We start from the raw sequence: 26581 nt of genomic DNA, 5'->3' as shown, positions 1-26581 counted from the left end.
CAGAAAAAGGGTTGGAGGAGATAACAAGGACTCTGGAATTCGCTAAAGTAGAAGGTGTATCCTTTCTCTCCACCGGGAGGCACTGGTGTGGGAACTACACCAAGCCTCAGTTTTACCAAGTGCATAACAATACCAAGTGCACAAAAAGTTCTTGCTGGTTTATCAGTGACTAAGCACAGGACCTGGCTTAGGGTTGGTGATAAGTTAATGACGGATGACAGCTCTTGAAACAAATGAATGGAAATGCTGTCTTTTTCTTTGTCTTGTACCAGAGTGTTCCCATCAAATCCAGAAGAGAGGATTCTATTCACAAGTCACATAAACAATTAGTTAATGGAGACTACTGATTTCCTGTTGTCATTGTAACAAATGACCATGAACTTAGTGACTTAAAATAATGCAAATTTATTGTCTTAGGGTTCTGGAAGTCAGAAGTCTGAAACGGGGTTCACTGGACTAAAATCAACATGTGGGTGAGTTGCATTTCTTCCAGAGGCTCTGGAGGCTGACCCATTCCTTTCCTTTTCCATCTTCTAGGGGCTTTCAGCATTCTTTTGGCCTCTTTCTCCATCTTCAAAGCCAGCAGTTCAGTATCTTAAATACTTCTCTGACTCTGATGTTCCTACCTCCCCCTTCTACTTATAAAGAAACTTGTGATCTCACTGGGTCCACGGAGGGCCATCTCCCCATCTCAAGGTCATTAACTTAATCTCATCTGCAAAGTCCCTTTTGCTATGCAAGGCAACACATTCACAGGTTCTGGGGAAGAAGAAATAACTTTTGGATGGCCACCATTCGCCTACTACATGGGGACAGCTTTGTCACTTCTTAGCTTTTTACCTTCCAAAAGTTTTCCTCCAGTCTTTGACACCTGCTCCCATTTAGCTGGTAGCAAATGCTGGCAGAAAGCTAAAAACATCACTGAACAAATTAGTATCACCAGAACATTCAAAAACTGCCAGTCAGGAGCTTCCATCATTTCCTCTGGGTGTCTCTGTGCATCTGTTTATTGATGGTTGTGATTTCATAGTACATGCCATAGCACAGGCAGAGTTTTTGCTTGTAAAATGGTTTCTAGCACATTTGAGGAGACTAATCAGTGACATGGTAGCCTGCAGAGATGACCTTGACAAGTCTGAGGACCTGTAACTGGCTGCCAGGACTTGAACTTTACAAGGCCACTCTTCCCCTGAGAGGGGAAACTTTGGCAACTCCTCCTGTGTGTTTTTTTGTATTTCTGCTCCAGGAAGGAAAGGCCTGAATATGCAGCAAGCTCTTATGTTCTTCAGTTGAGTTGAGAACTTAAATCTGGAGTTTGGACAGGAAACTGGAACGCAGTGGGAGGTCTGTAAGGGTGGAGGATGGGGTGTTTCCAGGCTTTCAAAACACAAAACAGGTGGTTTTCAGCGTTGCTGGCTGGCTGGGGAGAGGTGGGGAGGGGAGGGGTGAATACAAAGTAGGCGGGCTTCTGCATGGGTGGGTCTGGGGCCTGCTGCCTGGGCCTGAAAGTAGAGAGTGACAGGTGAGGGCCCGAACTTCCCTGCATGCTGCTCTGGAAAATCCTGGGACTGCCAAGAGGTGCAAAGAGGAAACTCAACTCCGAACTGGGAAATGCTCAAAAGTGAGAGTCCAGCCAAGCTGAGGTCCCTGAAGAAGACCAGGGAGCAGAGTGGCAGGAACTCCTTCCTCTGATGAATCAGCAGTGATGTGGGTGACAAGGAATCCGGAGCTATGAGCCCAGCCAGAGGCAGCATCAGCGAAGTCTGACAGGCTTTAATTATTTTAGGGTAAGAAATCTGCGCTTTGTAAACTTGCCAGATGTCTATGCTTTCGTATATTTTGATTTCTTGTTTGTTTTACTTTTTGTTGTTGTTGATGATGTTGTTCTGGTAAAACTCTAAATAAGAAGAGTGTCACAAAGTCCTTGCCCTTTCCTGGGAAAGCCCAGCAGGAGAATCAAGGAATCCTTATGCAGCTGAGGCCCCTGGTGAGGTAAAACATAAGAATGTGACCAATCTCCACTCCAGCAGGGGCGTCTCTGCTCATGAACCTCCTCGGAAGTCTTTAATTACCTTTTGAACACATTGTGTGAATGAGAGAAATGGTGATTTTAGTGACACATTAAGCATAGGGACGATAAGCACAGACCCTGAAACACACAACCTAGCCATGTCCCATCCTAATCCTCCAGAAGGCTGGATGACAGTGCTTTTTAAAGTAGCTTGGCAGGTCATGCAAAATGCCGCCTGGCTCCCCTAAGGGCCTTAGCTGCCCATTTTCTCTTTACCCTCTCTAGCCCTTATACAAACAATAAATAAATAAAAGTCTACAGTCTTTGCAACAGACCTGCCTGACATCAATTAACACTAACCTCTGGCAAGTGGTAATCCTCACAGAAGCTCCAAGATGTTTTCAACATGAGGCTTTTAATGCGCTCTCTAAAGTAGGAGTATAAGTAAAGTATGCGTATGCTAACGGCCATTTTCCTGACAAGGCGACAGGCTCAAGATACTAAGTGGTGAAACTAGTTAAGTGATCCTGTGAGAAAGGGATAAATCTGTGCACAGAATAAGGTCCAACGGCCCCCATTCCCTGCATGTTCCACAAGACATTTGAAATCTCTCAGTCAAGCATGTAGCAAATGGGTGTCCCAGGACTGGCAATTGACTGATCAGTCCCTGAGCTCACATTCCAAGCTATTGTCTAGAGAACATCTCCACAGTTCACACTTGAGGGGGCAGGGGGAGTGGCAGCAGAGAGAAGGGCTGGGTAATTCATTCAGAAGCTGGAAGCTGAGAAACAGACTTGGTAAGCAAATACTTCAAAGCTCACTTGAGAACCCCCATAAAACACAGACCCTCTGCAGCAACCAGGGAGTGATTTAAATCCACTTGGAATTTCTAGGAGGAAGGAGTAAGACGTATCAACTCTGTTCAGAGCCTCATGAATAATTTCACCTGACACAGGACACTGAACGAGCAGAAACCTGGGACGTACAAAGGACAATAGGTCTCCAACTAATCTTTGTTACTCAAGTCTTATTCCCAAGTGAGGAACCAGGGTGGGTAAGGGAAGCCCCGACAGGAAGTTCACCATGTTTAGACTCATCATCATCATCATCATTATTTGTCTTTGTGAGAGAAATGTTGGATAGGAAACATTTTCTGGCAGCCATCACCTCACTGGCTGCATTAGCTAAGTGAAAGGCGGGGGCACCCACCGATTACCAGAATGTGGACCTCATTTGTGACTCCCTCTGGGCCAGCAGAAAGCCAAAGGGGGACTTCAAATGCAGTAAACACCTAAGCCCTGATCTGCGAAGGTGGTGGCTACAAGTTACTCGCGTGGCCTTAAACCCCAGGCTGCGAAACCCTCACACTCCTCCTCCGTCCACACTGGAGACTGTCCCCACCCTTCAGCGGCTCATCAAGTCATTGTAAGGAAGCAGCCAGCCCTGGCCCTGTGAAAAGTGTGTCCCTGCCATCCTCCCCACAGGCGCGGCATGGGACATCGCCCCATGCCCCATGTGCGGCATCTCCCCTGTCCCCCTGGAAGAGCAGCCCTTCCCTCCCACCCAAGCGCAGCGCATCCACGCAGGACCCAGGTACCCACTGCCGAAGTGGCAGTGCTGGCGGCCCTGGCAGCCACGACCGAGAGGTCGCGCTGCTTTCCCCCCGATGGCCGCAGGGGGGCAGGAAAGAAGGACTAAGAACAGTGGCCGAGGAGCCAGGGGCCCGCGGGTGAGGATGAGGGGAGGCGGGGGCTCGGGTGGCCAGGACCCTGGTGAGCGGGGAGCTCGGAAACCGCCCCTCGGGGAGAGCTCGGCCTGAGACCCCCAGACCCGGCTATACCCCATAGCGGCTCTAGATGCGCCGCTCCTTCCGGCCGCTGCCCGGCCAGCGCGAGGGACGCTCAGGAGCGGGAGAACTGTGCGGGCCGAGGGGCCCAGCAGCCGACAAGAGCCAGGGGCAATCACGGTAGCCTCCGTGGGGCAGGTCCTTGCGTGCCTTCTTTGCCAAGGTCCACATCCGCCCTCCCAGCCTCTGGCATCTGGGCATTACTCTCGGGTTGACGATATCGAGTCCCGGAGGTGGCGTGGGCCGAGGGGACATAATTCTGAACATGACTCAGTTATGCTAATCCTGAGCTCTGTGGTTCAGAGTTGAAATTCAGGAGCCAGCTTTTCACATCTAATTGACTGGTCACCCCTCCTTGTTCCGTTTTTGCCAACCGTAGCTCCTCCACGCTGGTCTTTTATCTCTTAGTATAGTACAGACTTCCACAGATTTCCATCATCCCACCCCAAAACTTTACAGTAAACGGGCTCTCTTCCCTTCATCAAATTGTCTCCACTTCTCCTCTTCCTGCTTCCAAATTTAATTCCTGACACATCTGAACCAAAACTCTCCAAAAGTTATGGCGAGAGAACCCAACATAAACGGAAATGGCCCAGGAAAAGGGGGGAGATGAGGCTATCAAAAATCAAACTGCGTGTGTGTGTGTGTGCGTGTGTGTATGTGTTTTACCTAGTAGACATTAAACTACTTCATACAATGTTTCATCTGCTAGAAAACATTATTCTAAAATGACTTGCACTGATTTGTTTCACTGATATTTATTTTGAAATTTCAGATAACCCTTATATAGACCATGTACAACTTTTATGTTCATTAAAATTACACCTAGGGGGTGGCTGGGTGGTTCATTCGGGTTAAGCAGTTAAGTGGCTGGCTTGGCTGAGGTCAAGATTACAGTGTCCTGGGATGGAGCCCCTTCTCAGGCTCTGCACTCACCAGGAGTAGTCAGCTTGTCCCTACCCATCTCCCTCTGCCCCTCCACCTCCTACTGCTCTCTCTTTTTCTCTCTCTAATAAATAAATAAAATCTTAAAAAACAAACTACACCTGGGTTCAAAAAGATAGTGAGACATTGCTGTTATGACCTTAATAAGCCACTGTATTAGAAAAACCAGAAAGCAGCAAGAGGAGAAACCAATAAAATGCAAGCCAGTGGGATTTACAAAATGGTCCTAAAAACAGTCTTTGTTTCCTCTTCCTTTCCTCATCCTGTTAGCAAATTCTGTTCAAGTGAGGAGAGAGCACTTGGATCAATCCACTGCCTGGTCCTTCTTACTATGAGCCAGGAAACCAGTCTTCTGATTATAGCTTTGTCTTGTTCACCCTGGATGAACACACAGCTGGTCACACTGGGCAGACAGCATGGTACGAGTGTGGCAGCACCACCAAACAGCACGGCCCTTACTCCTGGAAACGCAGTGCTCCCAGGGTGTGGCTCTGTGGGTTGCTCCTTTATGCTAGGACTCCAGGGCCTTTCAGCTCCTCAGCATCTGCTTTTCTACCTTGGCCATGGCCCAGGCTCCTGATTTTTCAGTTTCCTTTCTCCTGGCTTCTTTTCCAGCAGTTTGGCTGATTCATTAACTTCTCCATCAGAGGGTGGTCAGGAGAATAGGGAGCTTGAAACTCCACTCAGCTCTTCTTAATGGTCCTTCGAGTGCTGGGCTTGGTGGGAAAAGAGCCACACTGTTGGCTAAAATGAGATTTTGGGATTATCTGTGGATTTAATCTGGTCTTCTCACATCTACCATTTCCACAAATAATTAGAGATTACTAGATACATTCAGAAGTTGCATTAGCCTTAAAGAATTTGGAGAAAATCTAAATAGGCTTAAATACCATCTTGGAGTCCAGAATGTTAAGCTCTATGCTCCAGATAATTAACATTTTTAAGGCCTTCCCCCACTCCACCCCTAGAACCCTGTGGTTAAAACCACTACTAGGAAGCAATTTACTGAACACATTTTATATATATAATATATAATATATAATATATTTTGCAGGAAGGGTGAGCAGAGTAGAGAAGCAGTAAATGTACTACTGTTGGATAAAGAGAGATTAGGCCAGGCAGCAATGGCATTTTGAAACTTCTCTATCATCAGAACATATATTCTGATGCTGGAAGTTTGAGAGGATTTTTGATATTAACCTATGTGGGAGACAGGCAGGTAGAAGACGATTTGCAGAGCCATGCTCTCTCTGTGGGCACAAGTATGCTGCCCCTCCTCCTGGAAAGCACCCTGGACACAGAGTGTCCATCCAGAGCAGTGGGTGATGCTCACTGAGCCAGCAGGGCCCTTCCTCCATACTCAGAGGGCCCCTTCCAGGGAGCAGCAGTGGAGGCAATGGCCTTCTTTTGATTTTTCAAAAGAAAACCCAGTGGGAGTCCTCCATTAGCAGTGACATGAAAATGGCATTCTATTATTGCAGGGTGGTAGAGAATATGGTAATAATAGTATCTTGTGCTTCTGAGTGTTTAACAGTTTTCAAAGCAATTTTGTATTTGTTCTCTTATTTGATGTTCATAGGAACTGTGAGGTAAGGATGTACGGTAGGATCATCTCCATTTCTTTCTGATGAGGAACTTAGCCACAGTCAGAAAGCCAGTAAAGAGCAAAGTAGAATTAGAATTCAGTCTTTCTGACATGCCTTTCTGATGTACCATTAAAGTTCTGTACTAAGGGTGCATGGGTGGCCTGGTCGGTTAAGCATCTGCCTTTGGCTCAGGTCATGATCTCAGGGTCCTGGGATTGAGCCCCACTTGGGAGAGCGGGGGGGTCTCTGCTCAGCAGGGAGCCTGCTTCCCCCCCCCTCTGCCTGCCTCTCTACCTACTTGTGATCTCTCTCTCTCTGTCAAATAAATAAATAAAATCTTTAATAAATACATTAATAAAATCTTTTAAAAATAAGTAATAAATTTCTGTGGTAAAATATCATAGTTATATGACTGCATTATCACACCTGCTCTATGTTCATTAAATAACCCTATACTCAAGCATGCTCATTTTATACTGATTTAATTAAGCAAATTACACTTGTGAAAAAATTTGTGTCCTTTCTAATACTCTGTCTCCTTTGGAATACCACTATTGAAGCTCTGCCCTTTATTTGTATTTCCTCTCCTTAATAATCAGCAAGGTGTTAAGTTAGTCATGTGGGACAATTTCCCAAAGTCACTTAAATTGACTTAGAAAATGCCACCCAGTGTTCACCTTATCCCGTAGCTCTTCTTTTCCATTACTAGAATCTGAGTGCATAGTAAGATATTCCCCAAACAAATGGGCCAAGATCACAGCTTACCAAGAGCAAACAAAGCAAGCAAAAAACTCTGCCACAAATGAAATGTCTAGTAGCATCACAACTGTAAATTTTATACTTACTGATATTTTTAGAAAGATTGATAAGAAATTCTCTGACATACCCACGTGGTGATAGTCCAATTCATGCTCAAAAGAGCACTTCAGATTTTTCCATCAACACCATTCACATTTTAGAAGACTGACTTTGCAGGGGCCTCCCCAAAGAATTTCCTTAAACCTCTGCCAACCTGCAGGGAGAAGGAGTGGAGATATTACATAAATATCTGCATTGAGTTCTTGGATAGAGTTGCACAATGGCCATATATGGTGAAAGGTAGATTTTCCCTTGTGACTATACTCTTGGAATATGTTAAATGCATATGTCTCCATTTCTGCTCTCAAGAAGCTGGCGTACAGATGTTTAGTATTGGGGTGGTAGAAACACTGCTGTCTACAGTTTACATGATGTCTAATAGGTCTCTAGAATGTGCTTAAAAGGCAATGTTCAGAATTAGGCCTCTAACCTTCTTTGACGTAATTGTCTTTCTTTGGAGTCACATCTTGAAGGAAAGGATGAAGATTTGGAAAGGGCATTAATTTTCTCAACCAGACTTACTATTTTCCTTCTGTGCTTTATAGTAATCCTTTAAACTCAATAAAATTCAGCTAATTATGGATTTCTACCTGAATAATGTTGCCATTTGAGTGGCTGCATGTCACTGTTTCTTTTTTCTGACCCCCTGTCAGGCCAATTCTGCCTGATTTCACTCATGTGCTGCTGCTTTTTATAATCTGAACATTATTTCCACTCAAATGTTTCCAGCTTTGCAGAAAACCTAGGAATCTGAAAGGGGGGGGGAACCTCTCTTAACTATTACTTGGATAATTATCATTTGGAGTTATTCTGATTTTTTTCTGCAAAAAGGATACTATGAGAAGAACATTTGAAAAAAGTGAAAGGTTTTAGTTTGAAAGCTAAAATTTTCTAACATTTTAAACAGAGCTTAGGCAGTCTCTCTGGTAATTAAAATATGATTTCCTCCTCTATTTCCTATGCTCAATAAACTCAACTATTACAATATATTTTGAAAAGTACAACACTGAGTCTAGGGCATTAAACAAAGAAATTAAAAGGCTTTGAGAGGATTTTTAAAGATCCAGTTTCCTAACATGTAAAATGGACCCTGGAAAGACTTTATGGTGTATAATATGTTTTTTCCCTATTTTCTAAATGCAATAATCTCTAACTGCCACTTGATCATTAGAGATTTATATTCACTATAATTTATGTCAACTTATATCTGGGATTCCTTTTTTTTCCCACAACGTTTGGCAGCAAACTGCTGGTGGAAACTAGAATGTTTCACATTAGCAGCCCTCTTAAATTATTTCTGTGAAATAATTTACTGTGGATTACAAATTCTTATATGGCATTTCAAGTTAATGATTAGGCAGAGAGATATATCAAAAATACGATTAGTCACATATGTACCTGACTTGCATGGCTTTAACTCTATGTGTGTTTCACAAGAATTGTTTTTCAAAAAGATACTTCAGGGCTTCTCTTCTATATTTTTCCAAAGAAAGCCAGAAGATTTTTAAAGGAAAAAAAAGAGATATACATGCTCTTATAAACTATCTCCTCTAATTCAATATCTATAAAGTTATTTTCTATTTCGTGATGGCCACTGACAGCACAGGTAGTGCTGTGTGGTCTGAAACTATAAGATCTCACAGTGGTGAAGACTTCTTGCAGCATGCCTTAAAGTCAAGATGTAAAAATCCTGAGAAAACATGAGATTTTTAATGAAAACTGTAATGTCTCTCTTTCACTGCAAGGAATTAGCCATGAAATGGTGTACCCCCAACAGAACACAAAATGAAACAGAACCGGGCACTCCTCGTTCAAATCTCAGAATGATCTACTCCCTAACTCATTTTCATTTTCCTACATAGTTATGGTTAAAGCCTTTAGAGATTTCTTTGTTCAGTTTCCTTTATCACCCAGGGAAGTAAGACTAAGTAAGTGTGGCTGTGAAAGTTGGGTTCCAATTTTATTTGCATAGGAAGGAGCTCCCAGAACATTTCTTTTGTATCTCAGACAGATATTTTTCTCCTTCCTTCCTCGCTTTTCCTCTTTAACAGTCGTTCTCTTAACTCAGCTATTTATGATTCATTTCATGAAAGGCCAGGTTTTCTCTGAGGGTACTATAATGTCTTACAGTGGTTTTAGAGACTAGCAGCAAAAAGGAACTACTACTTTCTTTGGTGTTGTAAAATAAAGTCATGGTTAATAGCCTACAACCTGCAATAAACTATTAAAAAAGGAATTTATGATGGCTGGTTATTATCCTCCTGAAATAATGTTGTTACAAGTCTGCCCTTGTCAGTCATCTGCAGGATCACATACTGGATCTCAAACAAAGGGAGGGTCTGGATCCACACAGGGGCTCATGGCAATTTACCCAAGGATGGGATGGCCTCGCCTGATAGTCCCTTATGCCCTTCGTCACCTTTTCAAAGCAAGAGAATAATAGCCACATGTGTATTTTATCCTGATTGCACTCAAAGGCACCTGTTTGTGAGTCTGGGTTTGAATTGCAATTTCAAAAAATATTTGCATGGCCAGTGACAGCAAATTATGTGGGAGTGCCTTGGGGACACTGGGGCACCAGCAGGCAAGGCTTTCAGAAAGACAACTGGAAGCATCATGCATACCCTGAAAACTGCTTGTCAACTCTTTTCCTTCTTTTTAACATTAATTTAAGTCCTCAGAAGAACTGCTTCTTCCTTTCCTTGCTTTGTAAGCACTTTCCTTCGCTAAAGCTGGGTCTGTCTGGCAAGCTCCTTGTCAGTCCTCTTTGGCATCTGGCAAGGTAGAGAGGAAGAGAGCATCCTATCACGCCGCTGAATGTGGTTGGGGGTGGTGGGGGAAGGAACAGGATTATTCACCAGAGGCTGAATTAGGCTAAGGCTCAGGAACTGGAACAGGTCTGCTCAAGTTGCACAATCACCAAAGGTAGAGGGTCTGGCTCAGAGAGAGAGAGTTAGAGAGAATGAAGAATAACGAGATTGTGTGTGGCTTGGGAAGGATGGGAGATGGTCTAGTGGGTGGATAAGGAGGTCGAAGGGTGGAGAAGGAGGAGGATTAAAGAGGAGACAAAGGCCTGAAAATGGTTTGATTGATTTCTAAGAGTAGAAGATAAAAAATTCCAGGTTCTAAACCCTTATAATGTAAATCATCATTTCCTAAAGAAAGTAATAGAATTTCTCTGGTAAAGTAATAGGTTTCTTTATTTAAAAAAAAAAATTATGTTGTGCCTGAAAATGTGAAAAAATATAAACTCTCCAAGAGTTGGATGGATATTGCTTAATATTAAATGTTAAATAACAGAAAATTGGCTTTAAAATGAGAATAAAAATGAAAAACCAAGAACCATCACTTCCTAGACCTTCATTTAAATAAGCCCACTCAAACATACTGTGCTGTTCATGACTTGTTTCAGAAAGTTATCAGAAGCAACTGTTCAGTATGTTTTGGAAAGCCAACTTGCTTAGTTCTGTGAAGCAATGTCTGGGCTGGTGCCTATGGAAAACAGAATAGCACACACACGATTCTAATCCCGTTATTTTGAAAACTTGGAAAAGCTTTGGTATCATCTGAAATGGCTGATTTTCTTTTGTGTACTTAGAAGAACATTAACAATTTTTTAGGAAAAAATTATGTAGATTTAGAAAATTGAAAACCAAAATCTAGAATTGAAATCATCACTTAACATAAAGCTCTGATTTTTAATTGTCTCAGTATCAGTGACATCCCTTTACCATTCCCTCATAGGATTAAAATTCATCTCCAAAGGAAAATCTAAAATCCATGAAAATAGTGTTATAAAAATTTGGAAATTAAAGACCTCATAGAAATGAATATAATAAAACAATACCTGTCAGCTGCTAAAGTAATGCTGATTTATACACTAGTAACCTGTTTGGCTTTTTGATACAAAATTTCAGAGCAGCCACTATCCACTAGTGTTTATGGAATGATGGCCTGTGTAGCCAGTACTTGCCCTTCACTTAATCACCCAATAAATCCAAAGTTGGAATATTTTCAACAACATTCACCAGGGGTCACCTTTAAGTGACTGGAACCATCAGTGATAGCCTTTTAAAAGACCATCTACTTTTGGTCAAAATGTAACTACAGAAATCATTCCCCTTTGAAGTGCTATGTATTAATTATATCTGCAATCATGCTGTCAAAATAAAGTGTGTTTAAGACAGAAGGAGAGAATTTCTTACTTAACTGTAGAAGAAAAGCACAAAAGATGATGTTCATTTTGTAACGTGCTCTTATTCCATAATTATCTGTAGAGTCAGAGCAAAAGAGACTCAAATGAGTGGCCGTCTGGTCAAAAGACGGAAATTGATATGTTTAGCCATTGAAAACTTATAAGAACTTGTCACCGTATTAGAAAAATACAATCCAATAGAAAATACAGTTTTCTAAAATGTTTTTCTAATTATCACCTTGGCTCTCTGTGGTTCTGCAAATACAAATAAATAGAAAGCTAAGTCCTTCATTTCTTCCCAACTTCCAGCTTAGCTACAAAACTCCTAAATGAAAACACAGTTTTCTGTGTTGTTGAAGTCAGGAGTGATGATGACCAGAGACGTAAGGATTCCAGGAAAGGCTGTGGAGGGGCGCAGAGGACTCTGGGCGCAATTAGGGGGTGTGCTGGAGACTGCTCCTTTGTCTCAAATTGTCTACTTATATTGATCCACTTGCCACACTCTGCTATTTCAGAAGAGTAGAAGGGCTGATGTTGGTTGGATACCACAAGAAATGCTGAACTTGCAATCACCAGCATCACCATTGCTCCCTGGTAGCAAGAAAATGCTGAAGTGAGCAGTTGCTGAATCAAAATATTAGAGCTGGAGGGGACATTAACGTAGTTTCTCTGGATACAGTTTCCAGCTACGTAGGGGCTAAACTGGAAATAGAGTAACTCTTGACTCTCAATCCACAGTTGTTTAATAAGGAAATATCACAAATTGGTTTAGCTAAGGGGTTATAGATTTTAACATATTTTGTAAGATTTACACCTAAATAGTTCATGGTTTTCTAGATCATAAATTAGAGTCCAGCTCCCTAGAGTCCTAAATTAAACACAAAGCACTTGTCTCCCATCTGAGCCACAGAGACCAGTGTTGTCCAAAAGAAATACAATGTGAGCCACACATGCTATTTAAAATTTTCTGGTAGTCACATTGCTTTTTTAAAGAGTGGGAGGGAGAGAAAGAAAGAAAACGAGAGCACTAATGGGGGGGGGCAGAGGGAGAAGGAGAGACAATCTTTTTTTTTTTTAATTTATTTATTTGACAGACAGAGATCACAAGTAGGCAGAGAGGCAGACAGAGAGAGAGGCGGAAGCAGGCTCCCCGCAGAGCAGAAAGCCCAACGTGGGGCTCAATCCCAGGACCCTGGGATCATGACCTGAGCTGAAGGCAGTGGCTTTAACCCACTGAGCCACCCAGGAACCCCGAGAGACAGAATGTTAAGGCTCCACGCAGGCTTGATCTCACAACCCTGAGATTGTGACCTGAGCCAAAATCAAGAGTCAGACACTCAACCAAATAAGCCACCTAGGGAGCCACACTGTAAAAAGTAAAAACTGAAGTTAATTTTCACAATTGTGTATTGGTTATTTATTGCTGTATAACAAGTTACTCCCAAACTTAGCTTGAAACAGACATTTACTATCTTAGAGTTGCTGTGCATCGGTGATTTAGCTGGATCATTTCTGGCTTAGGGTTACTCCTGGGTTGGCAGTCATGCTATTGGCTGGGCTACACTGACTGGGGCCAGAGGGTCTGTTTCCAAAAAGTGTTACTCACATGGCCAGCCTTTGGTGCTGGCTATTGGCCGACATGCCTCAGTTCTTCTCCATGTGAACTCTCATCCTCCAGGGCCTCTCATCTCCATTTGGCAACTTCAGCATGTCCGTTATTGGTGAGAGGGCTCTAAACAGAGGAGAGGGAACAAGCTAACTTAGGGGAGAAAGAGCATCCGAGATAGAAGCTGTGTTTTGTAGATTTTGAAATCTCACCTTAGAAGTTATATTCTATCATTCCTGCTATTTTTCATTTGTTAGCATTGACCTATTATGTCCAGTTTACATTCTTGGGGAGGGAATTACATGTATAGGTTATTGGGAATCATCTTAAAAGTAGTCTACCACAACTCTGTTTTAATTACCACAATATACCTAAAGTTTTATAGCATTATAGAATCAATACAATAATTGTTAATGAGATACCTTGTATTCTTTTTTTTTTCATCTTAAGTCTTCAAAATCTAATAAGTATTTTACACTTACACTATATCTCCATTGGACGAGCCACATTCCAAGCACACGTGGTCACGTGTGGCTTATAGCTATGATAGCAGAGCATGTATCTAGATGTTCTGGAGGCCCCTAAAGACCCAAAGACCCTGATGAAGGAGAGCTTCTCTCCCAGGAACTGAAAAATTGAAGTGACTTACCTGATCCATATCAAGTATTTACCATGTCCAGGCACGGTGCTAAGTATGGGGAACCCTAATTCAGTAAAATCCTTGTGCCTGACCTAAAGGAACTCAGTCGGACAAATAAGAAGCTAAATTCTAAATATGCATCAACCGGGGGTACCTGAGTGGCTCAGTGGGTTAAAGCCTCTACCTTCGGCTCAGGTCATGATCCCAGGGTTATGGGATCAAACCCCCTCATCGGGCTCTCTGCTCAGCAGGGAGCCTGCTTCCCCCACTTTGTCTGTCTGCCTCTCTGCTTACTTGTCATCTCTGTCAAATAAATAAATAAAATCTTTTTAAAAAATAAATATATATGCATCAACCATTCTGGGCCTGCTTCAGGGAACTTTAACCCAAGATGGGTCCTAGAATGAAGAACTCAAGTCTCTCCCCATTCCTTGGGAAGGTAGATGACCCAGAATCTTTTTAGCCCAGCAAAAACCTCCCGATAATGACCACATAGATCATTCACCCCCGGCCCAACTGGGGACTATGTCTCCAGCCCTAAGCTGGAGCCCATATGTTGGCCTGAAATTTGATTTGCCTTGGACATGGAGCAAATTAAATATTTGTTTAACTCAGAACATTGTACTTTCCACTATTCTCCATAAGCAAGACCTGTAAGGGAAGAGAGATCTAGGGGCTAACTTAACTATTTCAGGTTTCTTGGGTGCTTTGGAGGTACATGTCATAGTTGCACCAAACCTCATACACATGCAACTAAATGTATATGGAAGAAAAGTTCTAAATGATCTTACCAGCTATGAATTGATGTAGCAGTAGGGAGCATTATTTTTTTTTAAAGATTTTATTTATTTATTTGACAGAGAGAAATTACAAGTACACTGAGAGGCAGGCAGAGAGAGAGAGAGAAGGAAGCAAGCTCCCTGCTGAGCAGAGAGCCCGATGCGGAACTCGATCCCAGGACCCTGAGATCATGACCTGAGCCAAAGGCAGCGGCTTAACCAACTGAGCCACCCAGGCGCCCAGGAGCATTATTTTTAGTCTAGTCTCTGTTCTAACTCTGATAATGCAAATATCTTTTGCTTTTGCAAAATGTACATATGTATTTGACTTGAATATTCTCTCACAGTTTGTGTCATGAAGTGTATCTGTGTTGTTATAAGCATAACTCTGCACACCCAGGACCTACCAGAGGAGCTTCCCATCTCCCAAAATAGCACTTACATTCTATTTATTAATGGTGATATACCCGGCAGTCCAGTTAAAGAATTCTGGGGTTCATTTGGTTGAAATACAATATACTTTTCATTAGCAGAGGGGGGAAAGCAGTTTTCTGAGTGGCTTTTCTACCAATGTCAATAGTAGTCACTTACTTTCAAGTTAGAGGAAAATCATCCTGCCTCAGTGCAAAGAAATCAGTTTCACTCAGAGGGCGTCTGGAAAAATAATCTTGATACTATCTTTCCCCATTGCTTGCCTTCATAAAAATATTGTTTAGGGGGAAAAAAATGTGTGAAGACAGTTTCAAGTGAAGGACTACACATAAAACGTGTCTTTCTTACACGTATATCTCATTTCCAAGTTTTTATCATATATATATATATATATATATATATATATATATATACTGTTTCATCAAGGTTATTGTACCTGTATCTTTAAAAATATCTTTGTTCCACAATGTGGACACACACACACACATATATACCTGATAACACATCTCATTTCTGTGCTCAATAATGTCATGATTCTAGTTGAGCTGCCATAGGCTAAGGCTCAAACATTCAACCTGGAAAAACAGTCAGGCTGTCTGGAACATAGGAAAACCCCTTAAGCTGTTCTGCTGGAATTTGAAGAGTGAGAGTAAAGCTTCTGTTCTGTGTAAATCTGTCTAAATGTAGTGTTTTACAGTATCAGGCACTACTCTAGGAGCCAAGAACTGACTTGGCCTAAAGGCCCCTGCAAGAAGACAAACCTAACCCTACCCCCAATACCCTGGAGTCAGCTTAGAGAAATAAATGAATTTTAAACATCTCATTGTGAATACAAGTATGCACATCATTTTTTCACATGTAGAGTAGCTTCATCTAAAAGCACAGTTTGTTCCTGTTTTGGAGATTCTAAATAAAAGAAAACAGCGTTTTGATTGGTCTTTGGGAAGGCCAGCATGCTCAAGCATAGCACATGTGATGGGATCCACACCTATTTTTGCTGAGTTTTAGAATGCAAATTTGAGCCCACAGTATGCACTCCAGCAAATATATATATGCCTCTATGTACAGACTGATAGATACCACCCACAAACATAAAATGTGCAGAAGGGCAGTGGCAAAAATACCTCTAATTTTTTTTATAGCTTTGTTTGATATTTATTCTAACCTAACCCACAAAAGAAACGTTTCATCGCTGTAGTAGTGCCAGGCAGTGTGAAGGACCGGGTGTGCGCAGCTCTTTGGAGAAAGAGGGGGACTCCTTTAGCCTTTTCCATCTGAATTTTTATTTGCTTCTTAAAAGTAGAAGCTGAGTTCATCAGCTAAACCGCTAGACTTGAGATTTGCTCTAAAACTGTAACTCACCCCGTTTGGTCGGTCGGCGTAGGAGGTTGCCAGCAATGTCCCCGGGGCTTCCAGTTCCATGGAACGTTCGCGCGACCTGTTTACCCGACCCGCTTTGGCGCGAAATGGGGCTTCCCACCCAGAGAAAGATCTTGTTTGCTGCCCTCTCTCCCAACACCCAGGCCGACCGTGCGGCGCGAATCCCAAGAAACGCGCCCTCAGCGGGGCCCTGAAGCGGGCTGAGCCCGGCGCCTCCCCAGCGGGAGGCGGGAGCAGGCCCTGGCTCGCCGGCTCGGCTGGAAGAACGATCTTGACATTGCGCCCTTCTCGCCGCGACTCGTAGGGCATAAGAGCAACTGCAGCGGGTCCTGACCCGCGCTGGGAGACCGAGACTGCGGGGCGCGGCCTCCCACGCGGTCCTCACAGACCTCGGGGCACTGGTCAGCGTAGCGCTCTCATGGGGTCACAAGGGGTGGTTGGGTGGGGAGCCCCTGGCTCCTGGCTGGAGGCCTTTACGCCCGGGTCTCCCCCACTCAGACCTTCGAGAGACTTTCCAAAAAAGCCCTAAGCGGGAGGACATTCGTGATGACGCGGATTGTCCCCACTGTTCAAGTGGCGCGTCCACGCGGACCCCGTGCAACGTAGCACTAGCTGGCCTCCACGGGGGTCGGAGGGGTTCGGTGGCCGCCCTGGCGGCGACTTGTGGAGCAAAACTAGTATGTTTCGAACCCCTAAATGAATGTATCGTAAAACTCAAGGTTAGGCACCGAGTCCTTCACTGTCCTTCCCTGCTCTCCCTCTTCTCAAGCCCGGGGAGGGGGCGCTAGCAATTCTCAACTCCGAACTGGGCGGGTTAAAGTTCTCCCGCGCTCCCGGAGGCGACCACCCGCCTCGCCGCAGCCCGCCAGGCCCAACCGCTCGCTCCCCGCACCGCGCTCCGGGCGCGCCCTGAAGGCGTAGCCAACGGGTAACGCCGAAACGCCGAGCTGACTCACGCGGCGCGGAAACTCAGACGTATTACGTCATTTTCACACCTCCTTTCTCGGATTGTCTCGCGTATTTTGAGCCCACCGGGGAAACGCGCCCACACCGCCGCTTAAGCAAAAGTGTTACAATTTCGAGGAAGTGTAGATTCGACGGAAATTCTTATATTCCTAAGCATCAGTTGTAGTTTCTTCGTCTAATAATCTCATCTTTTGGCCAAGGTTCTGAAACTGAATATTAAAGATCATAGCTTTTATATGTTGTTGAAACCAGTGTGGTGTAATAAAGTGTAACCAGTATTAAATCTCAAAACCAAAACAATACCCTCAACCAAAGGCTTCTCTTTAGGGCAGCCTGATTAAGCAGCCGGAGAGAGAAGAGGGAGGATTTCGGAATCATCAGAAAGGAGCAGGAAGGTCTCCCTTGCTGTCATCAGAATATTACACGCACCGACTTCTAGAACAAATAAATAAAGCACTGATTGCCTCTAAACCTGAGGCCTCACATGGAAAAAAAAAATGTGATGGCAGTCTGCAGATTCAGAGAACTTCACCATTGCAATGGAAAGGGCCCAGAACTTTGCAATGCAGGCTTTTAAATTTCCTGACTTTCTGGGGAGGAGGCAGCGGGGGGGCAGGTGGGAGAGGTCATCCTTATATGGCAAAGGAACACAACACTTTCCCTCATTTAGAATCTTCCCAACTGTCCTCTGGCCAAGGAAATTATCAGAAACCTATAATTAGAAAAATTTAGAAAGGTACCTACGGTTTTAAGCTGTATTTTGTATTTAATCCTCAACAGGCCGAGGATATTTTAATAAATAATGAAAATAGATATTCAGCAAATAGCATTCTTTCTCTATTTGTTAGCAACGTTGCTCTCATAGGATTTTCCCAAAATCGTAGGGATAGAAGGAAAGAAAAATGTGAGCAAGCGCGCGTTTTGCTGGCCTAGTAAACTTACTGATCTAAAATCTTTGTCTCCATTGCAGTAATGTCTAGAGTCAAAACTGGCTGTGCTTGGCTTGCTAAACTGGGTTTCTGCTGTATAGACTCAGAACCAGGAGTGAGTTTAGCTGATCCCTGTGGGGTGGGTACTAAGTCTAACGCCCCTGCAGAGAACCCAGGTGGCCACAGTGATCAAGTCAGAAGCCCAGAGGTCACCCCAGCCACTTCACTCAGTTACAGGCCTTAACCGGAAAAACATCTAACCTTGAGTTTTTTGTTTTGTTTTGTTTTAAGGCACACCGTTTTCACAAGCCAGATCCTCTCCTCTAGAGCAGCAGGCCCCAGCGCGTGTCCTCTGCTGCGTGGGGAGGGCCTGGCAGCTGGTGGATCTGTCTGGGCCACAGCTGCAGGGTCGGGAGCTCCTCTCAGACTCGGCTTCTTTCAGAAAACTCTTTTCTTGTCGGATGTGGTTTCCCTTTAATTAATCACTCATGCCCGCGTGTCCGCAGCGCAGCTTCCCCACTCTTTCCCCAGTCCCACATATGATCGTATTTGGAAGCGGGAGCACAGGCGGAGCAACTGGGGGCGGCGTGGGTGTGGACTCCGGCGGCTGCAGAGCTGCCAGCTGCCCTGAGAGACCCCAGTTCGTGGTTCTCTGTAAGACAGGCTTTCTGGAAGATCCACAGCCGGCTCCTGGACTTTCTAGCCAGTTGGCCACGCAGTTCGAAGCTTCGGCCTGGGTGGTCCAGGTGTTCCGGGTGGTCTAGACAGACCATATTTGCGTCAGGTTCTCTCCTTTCTCCACCTCCCTCTCTCCCCTCCCCTCGCCTTAGGAGCTGGCATCGTGCTGGCAGGAACCACCTTTTGCCCCCCCCCCCCCAATTACCCACCGCACTCCTTCAAGGATCCCTCCAGGCTTGGCCTGGCTTTCTCGGTACTGTGGTTTACTGGACTTCGCAGGAGAAACTGGCCAAGCTTCTAGAAATTTCGGCCCCTGGAAGTCGTTGGCCGAGGTCTATGCAGTCTCCTCTCCGGAAAGTCCTGGCCCCAAACCCCAACATCAAGGTAGTCTCAGGACTGTGGGCCCTGATGCAACGGGCATACATTGAGTCCGTTTCCCTCGTTGCGTTCATTCTGTTACTTCCAAGCCACAAAGAGAGGCCTCCCAAAACGGGCCCCAGCTTTAAGGGCGCAGCCGGTTGTGGCAAGGACCACCCCGGGGACTCGAGCGTCTCCAAATGCGGCTCCTGCCGCCCCACGCCAAGTGAGGTGGGATGGCATAGTCCCGTTTGTGAGCGGTGGTGGGTCTCAAGAGACCACGTGGGGCTCCGTGTGCAAACTTAGTAGAGTAACGACCGGGCGGTGCGGCTGCCTCGGTACCTCAGGCGGCCCGGGCGCCACGTTCGGGCCCCAGGTCCCGCCAACCCGCGGCGGGGCGCTGCGCGCGTGCTTCGGCCACCGCAGGCGCGCCGCGGGCCTTCTGGGCGCACCACACTTCCGAGGCCGCGGGTGTTGCAGTTGCGGGGAAGACAACCCGCTCCCCTCCCTGCCCGAGCTCCGGGAGGGCTGAGCGCGACAGTGGGGCCCCGTGCGTGGGCTCCGCCCGGGCGGTCGCCTGCCCACCCGCGGCCCGGCTCGGCCGCGTTCCCAGCAGCCGGGAGCGCTTCCCCGCTCGGTCACGGATCCAGGCCGCTGGTCCAGCTGTCAAAACAGGGGGTGTCTCTTTCATTCTGGCTCACAAAGTCCCAAAGGGGAACAGGGGGCCTTAATGCTTGTGTTTGGACACAAGCAATTATCCCTAATTATTCTTTTTCTTTTGAGCCTGCCCGTCCCGCCGGCGAGCTCGCCGCGGAACGGGCCCCGTAATCCTCCCCGGTCGGCGGATCGCAGTGGGTTCTGTGCGGCCCGAAGCTCGGGCGCTTTCATGTCACTGCGGGTTTAGAGCTGATTCAAACTCATTGCGATGGGGGAATTAACCCCAGGGCCCGGGCTTTCAGGGGCCTCTGATAAGAGATTATACGTGTTGATGGCAAGCTTTTCTTGGCAAAATGTTTTCAAAGGGCTTGGAGTTGTTAAATCAAAGCGCCATTGAATTGCTCCGGATCGCCCCCGCCCCCTCCCCCTGCCCTTCCCCCTCTCCATCTCTTTTCCCTTCATCCCTCCGCCCTCCTACGCCGCCCGAGACTGCCCATGGTGAGCCGCCCAGCCTTCCCGGAGTTGCAGGACACTTTTCCTTAGTAAGATTTTCCCTCCGTGCCTCACCAAGTGAGGATTGTTTTTGTAGGTGCTCCTGCTGCTGGGCACGTTGGTACCCCTTTCCCCGCCCTCTCCCTCCCCCACACTTGCTCTGGTAAAGAAAACATATCCCAGATGAAAGACCGTTTTTTTTTCTTTCTTTCTTTCTTTCTTTCTTTCTTTTTTTTCTTTCAAAAGTACATGTGTTTTGTAGAAAACGGAGGTGACAGGGTGGGATAACGAGGAGTAAAGGAAGGTTGGATTTCTTGCCTCCGCCCCACCCCAAAGGTCAGCGCAGTCAGAGGGGTAACCGTGGGGTTAAACAGTGTTTGGGCAGAGTTCAGATGTCCCGTGAATCTCACGGTCCTGCCCTGGGGGCAATCTGGGGCTGCCCAAAGGAAGAAAGCAAGTGTTGGGAGAACTGTGTGGATGTAAATTCTGCACTGTGGAAAGTCTCTTTATTCAGAGAACGGGGCCCAATTATAAATTACAAAGGCTTATTGGGTATTCTGAGGAGCCCAGCTAGGGTGCAGTGGGGAATGCAAAACTTAGGTAGGGACTGTAAAAGTTTTATAGGAGCTAGAGAGACATCTCCCCTTGAAAAAAATAAGATATTAAAAAACAAGTGCCGGATATATAAAGCTGTGTTCCCTGTCCTCTCCTTCCCACCTCCAATATCTTCCATATACCACACTATATTGGTCACTTTCCACAGCTAGACTGCTTGGCCATCGCCATCTTCATCCCGGTCACCTACAGCGCCTCCCAAACCCGTGGACTGGAGTCTTGCCTTCCACCCATTTGGTTGGTTTGACACCCTGCCTGGTTCCTGCCAGGAGCCCTGAGAACAGGATCCTGTTCTTATACCTTGGGCGGTGGTTGGGGCCCTGCTGGGAATAAGCTGGTCACTGGGAGAGCTGACTGCATGACTCTGTCCACACCCCACACTGGATTGGACCCCGTGGCATACCAGCTGCTGCCTAAAGTTCACTAGAATTCTGCATTGCATCAGGCCTCTAGGTTAACAGCTCCCCACCCATGCCTCCCCTTCCTGTTTACTTTTCCTTCCCACTCTAGCTTTGCTAAGACCCCAAGTAGAAGCCTGCCCCTGAGTCTGCCCAAGTTATAACAAAACTTGGTGCCAAGTTGGCACCCATTTGGTCTGCTGGCTTCCTGGAGAATAAACTGGTCCCTTGATTCGTTTTTCTGCTTCTTTCATAGTTAATGAGCTATGAGCCCTGTAGTATGCAAAATTCAGTTATGACTTTTTGATTACACTGCCATAGAATCTTTGGCCCTGTGTGGCTAGTAGCTGGCTAATCTGTAGCTCGCTTTGTCTGTTCTTTTCTTTTCTTTTTTTTCTTTTCTTTCCTTTCTTTCTTTCTCTTAGCTTATATTGTCTAGCTAAGGTACACATGGTTTTTGTCATCTTAATCTACTTCAATGTTAAAATTTTATTTAAATTTTTTATTCTGCTGAGACTCATACTTCCCCTTTTCACTCTGTTGTCTAGTTTTGGTACTGGTTATACTAAACACATTCCATTCGAATCCACAATTATTTATTGAGTAGGGGCGCCTGGCTGGCTCAATTGGTAAAACATGTGATTCTTGATCTCAGGGTTGTGAGTTTCAGCCCCATGTTGAGTGTAGAGGTTATTCACAAAAAATAAAACTTTAAAAATATATCTCTATTGAGTGCTTTCTATGTTTCAGGCACTCTTAACAGTAAACAAAACAGATGAAAAATGGCAAAAATCCCTGCCTTCATGGAGGTCACATTGTAGTGGAGAGACAATTAAAAAGGAAAAAAAAAAACATAAAGAAAGAAAGGAGATAGTATGTTGGAAAGTGAGGTATGGGGGAGGGCCTGTGGAGGTTTGAATGGAGGAAACACATGGCCTGACCTACTTTTTAAAGAATTTCTGGACTGCAGACGGGTAAGGATGATGAAGGAAGACCAGGCAGGAGGCTATTACAGGAGTCCCAGTGACACACAGAAACTCAGAGCTGGGTGGTAGCAGTCTGAGTAATGATAAGAGGTCAGATGTTAGATCTATTTTGAGGTACAGCCAATGGAATTTCTTGATGGACTTTGATGTGAAACATAGGGAGAAAAGAATTTCAGACTACAGGGTTTTAGGGTTGAGCTACCAAATGATGACACTGCTTTCAATTGAGATAGGGAAGACCAGAGTGGAGTAAGTTGGTGGGGGAAGGTCAGAATTTCAGTTTTTGACATGTTAAGTTTGAGGTTTTCACTGGATATCCAAGTGGAGTTGTCTATTAGGCAGTTGAATCTGTGAGTCTGGGGCAGAGGGGAGGCATATGGTCTGGAAATAGACATTTATCAACAGTTGAATATTGATGGCATGTAAAGCCACATGACTAAGTGACAATAGAGAAGGAATAAGTATAGACAGAGAAGAGAAGGGGAGGAAGAGCTGAGCACTAGTGTTGCTCCAATACTGAGAAGTCAAGGAGAATAGGAAGAACCAGCTAAGGAGACTGAGGAAGGAACAGGGATGTAGGAGGTAAATGAGAAAGGGGAGCATCCCAGAAGCGAAGTAAAGAAATGGTATCAAGCAGGAGGGAGTGATAAACTGTGTTTAAATGCTGCAGAGAGATGGAATGCAAATATGCTGAAATTAGTAATTTGGAGGATCCGAGGAGGTCATTTTCAGTGGAGTGGTGCAGATGAAAAACTGATGAAAGTCTGCAATTCAAAGAGCATGGAAGGAAAGGAACTGAAATGAACGTAGGCAATGCTTTTGAGGAATTTTGCCAAAAGATGAGCAGAGAAACTAGGTAGAGCTGATGGGGGAAGTAGGGTCAAAAGAAAGTTTCTTTCAAGATAGAAGGTACAAACCACATGTTTATATGCTAATGGAAATGTCCAGTAGTGAGAGAGAGAGTGGTTGCTGGTGAGATGTCCTTTACTAGCCTTAGGTAAGCAAGAAGAAATAATACCTATTTCTCAGGTGGAGAGATTGACTTTGGATAGACACCAGGCTGGGTTATGAATAGTAAAAGGTAAGAAGAGAGAATATGGACTCAGACTGTGAGGAGGGCAAAGGTAGTGTTAGGAATCTGCAAATTCTCCCCTGACTGCTTCAGTTTTCTCAGTGAAGTGGAAAGCAAGATCATCACTGAGTGGTGGGAAGAGGTGTTGAGAATTTGAGAACAAAGGGTATAAAATGGTCGAATATGAAAATAAGAGATAAGAAATATAGTATGTCTGTCAGGGAACATCAAGGATCCACTTGAGGTTTGTGGTCTTGAATTTAAAATGGCCAGTCAGATTTGCTGTGTCTCCCTTCCGTAGGATCAGAGAAGGTGAAAAGTTGATCTGGGATCATGGTTTTGCCAAGTCCATAGGACTAAGAAGAGAGACATAGAGGAATTTAGGTGGGTAAGATGGAGAGAGAAGAAAGCAGGGTATGAGAGGTTGGGAAAGAGGTGCCCAGATGAATAGAATGGAAGTCCTGTTAGGTCAGAGGGTTTGCTGAATTCAGAGTGCTACAGTGAATGAGATGGAAAGGTAAGAGGGGATAAGAAGGTCTTTATTTCCCCTTCACTTTTGACCCAAGAGTTTAGCTGGGTACAGAATTCTACTTGTCAGCATCTAGCAGGTATTATTCTACTGTCTTCTGGCTTCTGTTGAGAAGTCCCTAACCTAATTGCCATTCTTTTTTTAGATTATCTCTTTTTCTTTCTGGTAGCTTTTAATTTTTTTTCTTTTCTTTTTTTAAAAAATATTTTATTTATTTATTTGACAGAGAGAGACAGCCAGAGAAAGAATACAAGCAGGGGGAGTAGAGAGGGATAAGCAGGCCCCGAATTGATCAGGAAGCCCGATGCGGGGCTCGATCCCAGGACCCTGGAATCATGACCCGAGCCGAAGGCAGACACTCAACAACTGAGCCACCCAGGCAGCCCAATATCTTTTCTAAGTCTTAAGGATTTCTCTTTCATTATGACATGTTTGGGGATGCCTTCATGTTGATTTATACTGTAGCTTCTGAAAAATTAGTGTCTTACATTACTTGTGAAAAATTTTCAGCTGTTATATTTTTTTAAAAACCACCTTTATTGAAATATAATTTGCATACCATAAAATTCACAAATTTAAAGTGTACACTTCAAAGGTTTTAGCATATTCACAGAATTGTGCAACCATCACCATCCATTATCTTTTGAATCTTATTTTTCCTTCATTCATTTTATTCTCATTTTAGAATTTCTTCTAAACATATGTTGGACTTTTGGGGCTTGAATGGGCTGGATCTAACACACTCCTTTCCCACTAAAAGTCAGAATGAAGAGATAGGCAAGGAAACTAAACACATGGAAATAAAAATTACAGCATTTATTAGCAAGGATGTGGCTTAGATCTTTCAGAAATAAACCCTAGACTTGGACTCACCCACATCCTTTCCACAGGTAGCAGTGGATTACCACATGCTCCCCACATGGAACTTGCCCCATAAAATCTGTGGCCAAGAGTTGTAGATGAGAAAGCATGTTCTCTGTGGGCAGGCTGGCTCCCAAGTGGAGGGCAGGAGGCAGGTTCCTGCTCTACCCCAAATTCACCAATAAGATAAGTCACTCTGGCAGAAGGAAGCCACATTGTCACACTGATGGATGTCCCTCCACATGCATGCAAGGCTACCCAGATTATTTGATAAAGCAAACACAATACTGGTACCAAACCCAATAAATAGAAAGAGACAGAAAATCTATATATTTTGAAAATGGAAGAATTTGGGAAACAGAATTGAACATTATATGTTGACTGCAAAAAGAACACATAAAATAGGCATGCCTGGGTGGCTCAGTGGTTTAAGCCTCTGCCTTCTGTCCAGATCATGATCTCAGGGTCCTAGGATCGAGCCCCACATCAGGTTCTCTGCTCTATGGGGAGCCTGCTTCCCCCTCTTTGTCTGCCTGCCTTTCTGCCTACTTGTGATCTCTCTCTCTCTCTGTCAAATAAATAAATTAAATCTTAAAAAAAAAACACCAAAATATATTTATCTAAAAATTCAAGGACATTATAGTTTAGAGAATTATATTAAATATAGTGATATAAATGTATGTTAATAAGAGTCACTAATAAAGAATATGATCAACTTAATAACAGTTCATATAAAAACATTAAAGGACACAGAAGAGAAGGATACATTCTTAGGTCATTATCCAAACTCATGCAAAGATGTATCAGACATGTCCATAGGTACATCCAGAACAGAGCTGTCCTCAGAAACATTAATACCATTTTGGAAATTCTGGCTTATAAAAAGTGATTAAAATTAAATGAATAAATATTTCATCAGTCAAATGACATTTTTGGTAGATGACTATCTAAGAAGAAAAGACAAAGGAACTAATTAGAAACCTCCTTGGAGTAAAGAGTAAAACAGAGGAAATTTCACTTGTCCCAAAATTGATGGTTAGTTTTAACTTGATCCCAGTGAAATAAAACCAACACAATTTTTTTGCAAACTGAAATTTTAATAGAATTTATAAGAAATATAAATGGATAAGAATATCAAAGACTATTTTGAGAAAGAGGAACAAATGGGGCTGTCAGCTCTGAAAATATATTTTAAAACAGTAATAAAATAAGATCCAAATACTAAGTAACACTAAATACAGATATCAATTAGATAGAATAAAATGTCCCAAAATAAATCTTATAGTAAATAAAAATGTAATATGTTATAAAAAGTAATAACCAAAGAACTATAAAATTTAATAAACAGGTTATTATATTTGGGGGAATTTAGGTATGTGTTCCCACCAAACTTTACCCCCTAGTTTTAAGTGAAACCAGAAAATTAAATGAAAAAGAAAGAAAAATCACAGAAAAAGTATAAGAAAAGATAAATATGTCTTAGGTTTTTGAAAGGGTAAACACAGTGCATGCTTTGAAGGAATGGAAGAAATTAGAAAGAAAAATCAACAGATTTAACTCTATAAGAAAGTTTACACTTCAGCATAAATAAAAATAATTAAAATAAGGAGACATGGAAATATTCACTGATAGTGCATGCACGTGTGTTTGCATGCACACACACACCAACCAGAAACAGGCTTAATATATATAATCATATAAAGGGTTCCTCAGATGAAAAACATAATTTGTATATTCATATAGTAGAATTCAATTTGGCCACT

At 43.9% G+C, this 26581-nt stretch overlaps 1 long non-coding RNA gene across 4 annotated transcripts in view; it reads right to left on the bottom strand.

Moving 5' to 3' along the window:
• The window catches only part of LOC116586257, a 41839-nt gene extending 24634 nt beyond the window's left edge, over positions 1 to 17205 (bottom strand). For all 4 annotated transcript variants that reach the window (XR_004283956.1, XR_004283957.1, XR_004283959.1 and 1 more), the window contains exons 1-2: positions 16261 to 17205; positions 13048 to 13173 (exon numbers count right to left, since the gene is read on the bottom strand). This is a non-coding gene — a long non-coding RNA (uncharacterized LOC116586257). The remainder of the gene's footprint in view (positions 1 to 13047; positions 13174 to 16260) is intronic.
• Positions 17206 to 26581: the final 9376 nt, after the last annotated feature.

Source organism: Mustela erminea, chromosome 3 (assembly GCF_009829155.1).
Source record: "Mustela erminea isolate mMusErm1 chromosome 3, mMusErm1.Pri, whole genome shotgun sequence".
Taxonomy (NCBI): Eukaryota; Metazoa; Chordata; class Mammalia; order Carnivora; family Mustelidae; genus Mustela; species Mustela erminea.
This window is presented reverse-complemented; position numbering and strand designations above follow the sequence as displayed.